Below are 10,493 nucleotides of genomic sequence, written 5' to 3' on the forward strand. Positions count from 1 at the left end.
TTAACAGTGCAAGTAAGTATTCTGGATTTAAATTCTCTGTTGAAAAGTATGTTGGTCAGAGAGTGAAACTTCATATTTCAATTGTATTGTTCCTTAATTAAATAGTGCTAAATATGGGAAGGAATCTGATTCCATGGTATTTTAAAAAATATACTATTTTATATAAATATAAATTATATAAACTATATTATAAAAATTTATATATATTATATAAAATATATTATTTTTCAATATCTCTTTGAATTAAGGTTAATTGAGATTATAGTCTGCTTCTCACCAGGCAATCTTTAAATTCATGTCCATTAAGTTCTAGACAGTGTCAAACAAATCTGTGGCCAGGTAAAATACACAAGAAAAATGGTTTTGCAAAAAGCAATTGTTAATTTGGTTGCACTTTGTGCTAGAGAGATGTCCTAGTGTGACGTTATGGTGTTTGTATCTCCAATCGTGTGTTCTGTTTGTGCTTGGTGTTATGTCCTGTGCTTTCAGGACTGACTCTGAAAGTGAAGGTTTGTTTTGTCCTGTTATCAGCCGGCTCACCTCCCCCATGGTCTGTGTTTAGGAGACGCTGGCTGGTTTTTGCTTGCCTTTGGCTTGCTCGCTAGTTCAGTAGGTAGAACATGAGACTCTTAATCTCAGGGTCGTGGGTTCAAGCCCCACGTTGGGCGCCAAAATATCTGTCCTGGTTTAGGGCAAATTTTGGGGGAAAACCTCTGGAAGGAGCCCCCAGAAAGCAAACCCCCACGACTCCTCCCCCCACCACCAGCTTCGGGAAGAATTTCCTCAGAGAGGAGTGGAAAAAAACCTGTTTATTTAACAAACGAAACCACTCCCCAGCACAAAAAAACAACACCAGATGACAAAAACTCTTTCACCGTTCTGAATGGATGACAAACTCAGAAAGTCTCTCCTGCGAGTGGTCTTGTTATCGGTCTCCGGCGCTGGGGGACGACTGCTGCAGGTCACAGAATGCAGACTCCCGGTGTTTCTGGGTGTTTCCCAGATCCCCGTCTGGAACAGGGTCAGATGGTATCCAAGAAAGGGAGAGGGGAAAAAAAAACAGTCCAGGGAAAAAATTGGACTGCCTAGCTGAGCTAACTAATAAGCAAAAGCAAGGGCAAAGCAAAGAAAAGAAAAAGAAGCAGAAGTGAGCGAGCAAGCGAGCAATCCAAAAGCAAGCAAAAACCAGCCAGCCTTTCCTAAACACAGACCATGGGGGAGGTGAGCCGGCTGATAACAAGACAAAACAAACCTTCACTTTCAGAGTCAGTCCTGAAAGCACAGGACATAATACCAAGCACAAATAGAGCACACAACTGGAGATACAAACACCATAACGTCACACTAGGACAAGAGACTATGTCAATGAAGTGCAAGTAGCAGACTAACGGAAGCTTATTTTTCTACGTGGAATGAACAAGGGTTGAAAATGTGCTCTTCTATCCATGTTCTTTGTACATTCCTTTCTGTGTGAGCTAAGCTTTTCCAATGGTTATGAAAATGGACATCCTTGTGTCACTAGAGACTTTTTTTTGTACATGCAGACAGATGCAAATTAAATCCAGGTTCTCTCACTGCAGGCAAAGGCTGTTGAATACACGTTTGCAGTCACTAAAGCCCTCTACTCATTTGGTTGCTCATGTGTATTTTCACCATGGCATAATTTTTTTGGTCGTATGGGTACCTGGCTTGGGCACACAGCATTCTCCTGCTTTATATCCTTGAGGAATCTCCATGTCCTACCTTCTGCTGGTTTGTATGTAATGGTGACGACTCTGGCAATATCTCAGGCATCCCATGGCAGTTTTCTTTGCCTCTAGAGGGAGACAACTAGACAGCCCCCAAAAGAAAGTAATATGATCAACTCAGTGCTGTCTTGACACCTTTTTTGGTGTCTGTCAGACAGAATGTGACTCACAGGGACCTCCAAGGTGTGTAGGATCAAGAGGTCAATCACACTGTCCAAATTGTGTGCTCTGCATGGCATCAGGTCTCTCTGGTAATTATCTTTAGATTAAAGCATCTGTCCTGGATTTTAACCTTTCCTGCCTAACTAAGGGAAAAAGTGCTAATGCTCTAACTAGCTGATACAGTGAAGCATTGACATGTTTTGGTAGCTTAAAGAAGTGCCAAGGTTTATTGTAATGAAGCAGAGGTTGTATTTGCATTTGATCCTGTAAATCTACTCTCATCAAACTTAAGACAGCCAAAATAAACCCTAGACAACTCCGTACATAACATAACTTCTTTATGCAGTCATGCTTAGCAGAGCAGCTGTATTTTCCCAGGAAAATACAGCTATGTCCTGGATTTTTTAGTGTGTATCAGAGTGTTTTTGTTTTTAATACACAGGTCTGACTTTGAGGAGGAGAAAAACATGCTTTTTGTAAGTTTTTCATGCTGAGAAGCACAATTAAAAGTAATTGCTTCTGTTTCCAAAGTAAAACATGCCTTTTAAAAAATGTAACATTCACCAGTACCCAGGGAGACACTTCTGCCATGTAAAGACATTTTCCGTATTTTACTTTGTAGGTGCTCCCATCTGCCTCTCTTAAAGCAGTTCTTTCTGAGAAATTAATGAAGCAGTTTCCTGAAACAAAGCCAGTATAAAAGGAAACTCAACATACTAGAAGTAGAAAAGTGAAATAAAAGTGATCATTGCATCAATTTAAAGGCATTTGTGAAAATTGGCTTGCAAATAGTGTAGACTGCTGTGATAAGCAGAGACATTTTAAGGTTGAGATGTTTAATATACAACACTGATGCTAATTGTAAAAAGATTATATTAATAAATTAATCGTGTCTTGCTTCTTTTGTTTATAGGTTGTTTTACCTATAAATCATTATAAATAGAGGAAAAGAAAGTTGCTGCTTGAACCTTGAGATGAGACAGAAAAATGTCTGGACGGATTCAGAAGGGAATACTGACCTAATGACTAATTTTTATGAAGCAGTCTAAAACAGAGTCCCAGAACAGAATATTCCATATTTGGGATTTACAATTTTATGCCCAGAAATAAAGATACATGTAACACACATAAAAGCACAGGTGTGGGACACACTTTTGCTCTTTCCAGCTTATGGACTTTATTTTTTTATGTAACTATCTCACAGGGAAGAACAACTGGACAGGTATTAGTTTTGCCAGCTACCTAATGCTTATGTTCCCTAGAGTACAGGGTTGGATTCTTGTAAAATACTATGGGGAAAAAAAGCACAGAACTAATTCGCTTTGCAGCCTTTCAAATATCTACAAACTCATGAGATTCACAGAGTGTCATCAGTGTTTTCTGACTTACTAAGTTGGCCAAATCAATTTTTTTTCCAATTTCCTTTGGACTTCCTCTGCAGTTCAACTTCTTGGGCAGATAATTGTCCAATAAAGAAATAAATAAATCAAAACCATCTCAATCTATGAAGTGACAGTAGACTTAATGGAGGCCTTAGCCTTTCCGTGAAAAAGCTTAGTTTTCAGAGTCTCTGTTGATGCAGCCATAGGCATAGAAGGTACTTTTAGAAATAAGGTTGGAGTAGGAGGTTGGGGCACTGGTAGGATGCTTGGTAGACCTAGAGCCCTGACATCCTGCACTCCATACATTTCTTGCAGGATTTGAGGCCAATCACTTTGCCTCTCTGCATCACAGTTTCTCAATTGTAAAATGGGGACAGCTGTCATCAGTTTCCAGAGGACTTGTGAAAATAAATGCATTAAAGATTGTGAAGCCATCTGTTGCTATGGTGATGAGGCTTATTTAGGCACTGAAGAGCCAAGATTACAACTTATTTAGAATAGAGATGGGCGATGATGACGTATGTCTGGTTCTGCCTCCAGTATTGTGGTTACTGATTCTCAGTGGAGACAGGAGCAGTCTTCAGTAGATTGGAACAGACATGTTTCATCAAAGTCTATTATTTTAAATGCCTCAAATTGGGTCAGTTGCATAATATCTTGTGGTGGCCTGTTGTACCAGGTAAAAATGATGTGCAGGATTTTAATACCTGCCATAATTGCTAGATCATTCTGCATTTTTTTTGTCAGTTGTTTTCAGCAAATTGAATGCAGTGAAAATACAGAAATTCAGCACCAGGGATGATTTGTAAAATTCCTGTAGGTCTTGTGGGATAGAGTCGGGAAACTTTAAAGGGTAAGGGACTTCCATGTTTCAGATATGTGGGAGTGCTATGACAGGGCGCAAGCTACGGTTAAGTCAGAGGACATGAAGCAAAGGGCTCAGGAAAAATGGGGTAAGTAGGATATCTGTGATACTGTCATTGTTGCTCAACAAGAAACTGCTTCCGTGAAGTGGTTTGGCCTGCAGAAATAAATTTGATATCCAGAGACAGATAGATAATCCCTTTTTTTCTCCTATCTTCTCCCAGTACTGTGATAATATCATCAGTACATCAACACCATTTAATATTGTTGAATAATTTAGGTTGGAAGATACCTCTGGGTTCTCTGCTCTGACCCGCCCCATCCCCACCCCCCCCCACCTCCACCCCTCCCCCTGGAGCTAGTGGTGCATAGGCTGATGCACAAGCCTTGCTGCTGGCTGGATCCAAGCTATAGTTCTGGGACTGCCCTGTTCCCCTGCCCACTGCCTCTCAATCTTAGCCTGCCTGGGTATCTCTTGCACTGCACTGCTTTCCACCATCTCTGTTTCCACAAGAACATATTTAAAAAGGGAACTATAATAACTGCTTGGTTCTAGTAGATGAAACATTTGGGGTCAGCTGTAAGAGGTTTGTTTTTAAACAGCCTATCAATATATTAAAAACATCCTCTGATATTGAGACAAGTTCCAGAGATTTATATCTCATTTCCAGATGGAGTGGCTTAAGGTATCTGTGAATTATTTGGCATATTTTAAATATATTCCTTTCCCCTGCACCCGAGACGTAAATATAATAATACTATGTCAAGACAGTGAATTGTTCTGATTCTTATACTAGGTAAGCCTTTCCAGGCTTTTTGGTCCATCTTAAATATTCTGTTTCTTTTTAAATTTGACATATTTTTTCCCTGTGTATTTGTGTCTCTGGGTTATTCTAACATCCAGTTCTCACCCCACTGCTTTTGTCCAGTTTTGCATCTTTTTCATCTGACGTCTCTGATACAGCAGGAATATAGGAGCTGGTAAAAAAAATAGAGCAGCTGAATGATTGTATGCTCCTGCTTGACCACTGTGAGTTTTTTTCTGGTATTTAACAAAGCAAAAATGACCACTAAATGCAATATTCTCTGAAGAAAAAGAAACAGAAGACTTCCTTATTTTTTGTATTTTGCCAAGGCATTTTAGTTATGTTATGAATGATGTTCTATTTTTCCAATTTATCAAGCAACAAGATTAAATTTAATAGTAAATTTTTAATAGTAACAAAATGAATATAATCAAAGTATTGGAGATGACAATTAAAGTATTGGAGATTAATACAATAAAAATGCATATATTTAAGAATATACAAAATTTGGCAGTAAGTAATTTAATATCATTGAGGTTCGTATAAAGCATAAGCAAAACCGACCGGGGAGGGGCCCCCCTCCGACCAGGGATACGGGGAGTGGCTCGCCATTCCTCACGTACCAAAGCATCAAGGCTAACAATCCCACTTATATACTGTAGGCTACAGAAGTTTCTAGAAAACTCCTAGTTTCTATTCCTAAAATATACGTCACTATGTTGTACGGCACATGCTCTACTAATGGGTTAGGGGGTCTCTCATCCTTTTGAGGGTCTTATTTCCAATGAAGGCTCATCGTCTTCCTCAATGACCGAGGTGTGACCTGCAGGTTGTGCAAGCGCACTGTGTGACTGAGCAGATGTTTTCCATTACAAGACTTTAATTGAGTCCCATGCTTGGAATCATCCCACTTTGGCCCATTTCAAGGTTGAAACTTTCTATTTCTAGATGCTGCTTGTCAGACCTACGTCCTTCTACTATTCTTGTTTGACTTTCTTCCAACCTCCTTCTTCGACTCCCGACATCTGGAAGATGTCCTTTGCTCTGTCTCACCCATCTCCCCCCTCACTCTGTAACAATTGTCTTCTAAATACAATTTTGTTAATATAGTTACAATTTAATTAGCACGAATCACATTTATCACAGTTAGAAGCATAAGAAAGCACACATTATTTTCTCACATCTGCGTGAGACATTGATTTTAATGCTGAGAACAATTTATTTTGTTAGTCATCTGTATATCACAGGTAGTTTTGCAAGTAATTTTCTTTAGAAGTAATAAAACTGTGTAAAGTGCCCAAGTAAATATTCTGCTTTACTGTTGTCTAGTAAATAATTTTGGGAGGAAGGATTTTTGTTTCCTAGAGTTTATAATTAGTTTGCTTAGTCATTCTTTGCTCTTTGAGGTGATTAAGCTAAGGCTCAACTTTTACTTTCCTGTGCCTTTGAGTCATTGCACTTTCATTTTCCTCTCTTGCCTGAAGCAAAAGCCAATAATCCTGTGTGAGGCCACGGGTGCTACATGGAAAACCAACTTATAAATTTAATTGAGATAGAGTTGGATGTTGCTGAAACATAAAAGTATAGCCTACATAACTGTGCTGCTGCTACTGGGACTACAGCTTGGGAGACCTTTACCTATTTAGACAATCTCCTGAGTGGGTCATGAAAACCAGTGGGAATTCCTGGCTAGGTTCAGGCTGATCTTGTACTGGCTGCAATACCTCCACAAGCTCTGCTGCCAGGGCTGCCCCCCTGGCATGAGTGACTGCTCTCATGGCTAATGGCTGGGATATAAATGTCAACCCCTTCCTTCTTGCCAATGCCTCTGTGTTGAAGTTCCTGGCTTTCTCCTAGCAATCTGTTGGCCTGGGACTTGGTTCACCAGGGGTGTTTTCAATGAGGGATTGAAAAGCTCTCTTCAACCTGTTTGTAATTAGCAGGCTGTGACCCAGGGCTGCTGAGACACGGTATGTGGCCTTGGAAAAGCAGTTTCTTTGTCGCACTGTCTCCGAGGATGATTGAGTTCTGTGTTATCATCTGTGGCAGGGAGGGGATAACGGTTAGAGTACTGTCACCAAATGGGAACAGTGTATCATTTTGGCTAGCCCTGTTTGCTCCAAGCGCCTGGAGGAACCCATAGGGAGCAAAGCATGCAGGTAAATGGCCCAGTCTTTTAAATTGTCCTGTGTGAGTATTTTCCAAACAGTTCACAGCTTATTGACGGGTCAGTGTTATGTCCACAAGGCAGGTTTCACTGCTGTGCCCAACATTCAGTGAAAGGGTTTCCACACCAGAAGCCTTTGGACCTTCACTGCATTTCCACACTGGAAATCAATTTAAGCGCTAAACCTCTGCTGCAAGCTTATGTTTGGCTACAGACAGTGGACCAGTGTGGTTCAAAGGCCAGTGGATTACACCTGAAAGAATGTCCCATTTAAAGTTAACTTTGCAGATGTTATAGCTGTATCCCTGGCTGTAACAGTGTCATCCCATTTCAACCCTCAATAATTTAGCGGGTCTAATTATGGTTTCACTCAGATATATTTATGCCTTCTATGAGGGTGTGATTGTTTGTTTTTAACCGTGTTAGAACAAGAACAGAGCTTTTGGGGGAAAATCTGGATATCTAGAATCTTTCTGTGGAACTCAGCGCATTCTTTGCTCTCCCTTATCCTGACTTTTACGTTATCCCTTTAGGTGCCATGAGGCATTAGAGACGCCTATCACTAGGAGTGGGGTCTCTAAAATTGAACTATGGAAATTGCCAGCTACAGTTCTCTGTTTGGTGTCATCTTCTTTACCCAAGGAAGGAAATTATTTTAATTGTATTTATATTTTCTCTAATAGCTGAAATTTTCTTACTGTCTGAATTAAAAAGACCATTTGGTTTGGTAAAATAAATAAAAAAAGATAAAGATGTTTTGTCCCTCTGTGTATTTTTAAGAAAATTTCAAGAATGTGGTGATGTTCAGAAATCGATGAAAATTAGATGAGATCTAAATATTAAGAAGCAGGGACTTTCCTTCAGGTGAAGGATGACATTTGCATAGAAACAAGAACGACTCGTATGTTGTTAGATGAATGTTGAACTAGAATCTAAAATTCCTGTACATCACCTTTTACCTTAGATGGCAATAGGAAATATGCTAAGCATATTTCATCAATTTTTCATCATGTCCCAACACAGGAACTGACTGGAGAGAATTCATAAATAAATTGTAGCAAAATAAGATGCTGAACCAAATTTTATCACTGCACAAGCAAAACTTGCATTTCTTTTTACAGAAAGACTGAACTTTTCTTTCCTTTCCTTTTTACCATGAAAACCATGCAAGAAGAGGGGACCCCTTCTTGTAGTAACTAATTTAGAAGCCATTAACTTCACTGCAATTTCACTTCTGTAGTTTAAATTATATCTGAACAGGTACTGATTTATTTTCTTAACCACAACTCGTCTTTACCTAGAATTATAATTTTCAAAACAGAATACTCAGAGGTAGAAAGACCGTGAAATGCTTCTACTAAATTCTGTTATCTGTAGTGCCAAAATAGAAGTGATAATTTTAGACATAATGTTATTTCTGTAAAATTTTGAACTGGATTTCCTGCACAGAATTTGTTTCACGTTCAGTTCTTCATCTCAACTTTTTATTGTGAGTTAACAGTTCAGACAAGTTAACATCAACTGATTTTACTAATTGTTTTCCATTGGGGGGGCAACTCAACCAGAATAGGAACCTGAACCTCTTAGCTATTAATCCTGTTGGTACAACCACTAGGTAAGGTCATATTTTCTGTAACTTACACTTCTTCAGAACTGTTGCATTTCTGTCATTTGTGAAAATACCTATCCAAGGCCAACTCAGCTCTTTAATACTTTCCCCATATTTTTTTTAATTTCCATTTTTAATCTTGTGGCTACGAATAGCCTGCTTATTGGACTTTGAATATACCCTATACTGAACTACACTGAACCTACCCTGTAAATAAAAATATTTCTTTCATAATGAATGCCAGGTAAAATAGATGAAAATTTTAATTTTTGTTTGCTTCTTCATGCAAAACATCCAAGTGACTGTAGCACCTATGCCACAGAGACTTAGGAATTGTGGTGTCTGCTGGAGTCACAGAGAGAGAAAATATGTGGCATAGAAAAATCCCCAGTTTGTATTGAAAGAGCCCAGCACTGCTCATCTGCAGTAATTCTCATTAGTTCTGGGTGAATTCAAAGAGGTACTTGCATAAGTCCACAAAACACTCTTTACATGAGATTTAAATATATAGTCTGATAATGAGTAGACTTTAGGGAACCTGTGAAACAGCAAAATTACCCACCAGTGAGCAGGGATGTCAAACTTCTGGTAGCTCCCTGAAGGGCAGCACTCTGCAGTTTCTCATCATGCAGATTCCCACTGTGACTGAGGATCCTGGATTTTTGATTTTCAATTAAAAATGGGGTATTTTCCTGTCATTTGTATCAGAGTGAATAAGGAATGGCTGCACATCTTACTGGAAAGCAACGGAGTGGAAAAAGTGTCTTAATCATTTTCCCTAGGGAAATCTTTAAGATCTTGTTGCTGGGCTGGTACAATAATACTTATCTATATGTCTTTACATGTGCCATGGGATTATTTCTGTATAAGGAAATGTTGTGTGATTGAAAAGTGCCTACTTGGAGTCTTATTGGCCTTATATTTTAATAGTTTTCTGGGAAATTTACTGACTTACATGTATATCTGCAAGTTTTATTCCTACATAGAGACTTGCAATACTTCTTTTTTTCTCCCAAGAGCTTCTAAATAAGCTAAAGCAAACTTACCTTGTCTCTCTGTTTCATAAAGGAGTATGATTGTCCCTGGATGTCTTAAATCATGTTTTCAAAAGTGTTAGAATACATCAAAATCCTGGGCATCTTACGGAAGAGCATTAAGTGCTGATAGTGTCTTAACACAGTAGCTCAACAGACAGAAGTTTCAGAATATTCATAGCTAGAAGGCACCTACAATGATCATCAAGTCCAACTCTAAGTAAATGACCCATACAGGGATCAAACCCACAATCCTGGTGTTATTAGCACCATGCTCTTATCAACTGAGGTAATCTCAGGGACAGATTTTCAGTGCTTCTTGCTTATTCAATGAAGGTTTCTGCCTACATTATTTCAGTCAAATTCAGCATGACTTTCTACACTGCTGAAAATTAGGTTGAAAATATCTTTGTGTTATTCTTTCCACCCATGTGGAAGTTTAGCTCCTCCCCCAACTCATTTTTGGTAGACTTAAATCTTTCAATAATCAGCATTTAATTTGGGTTTAATCTAGCCTCTCTTATTTCCTCTGCTGTAATATAATAGGCAAGGTCTTTAACCTGTGCCTGCCTTCTGTTATCCACTTCAAAATGTTTGTCTAAATAGCAGCCTACTTATATTGTTAAGGATCAATTAATTTATTAACTGATTAACTTAAAGCACTCTAAAAATATAACGTGCTACAGATGTAACTTTTGTCATTAATGATGCTTCAACACTG

The 10,493-nt window shown here is 38.8% G+C and overlaps 1 non-coding gene across 1 annotated transcript; it reads left to right on the top strand.

The window, feature by feature from the left end:
* The first annotated feature begins 592 nt into the window (after positions 1-592).
* TRNAK-CUU (transfer RNA lysine (anticodon CUU)) lies at positions 593-668 on the top strand. The gene has a single exon. It is a non-coding gene; the product is annotated as a tRNA-Lys (tRNA).
* The last annotated feature ends 9,825 nt before the right edge of the window (positions 669-10,493 follow it).

Source organism: Sturnus vulgaris, chromosome 1 (genome assembly GCF_052056855.1).
Source record: "Sturnus vulgaris isolate bStuVul1 chromosome 1, bStuVul1.hap1, whole genome shotgun sequence".
NCBI classification, from domain to species: Eukaryota; Metazoa; Chordata; class Aves; order Passeriformes; family Sturnidae; genus Sturnus; species Sturnus vulgaris.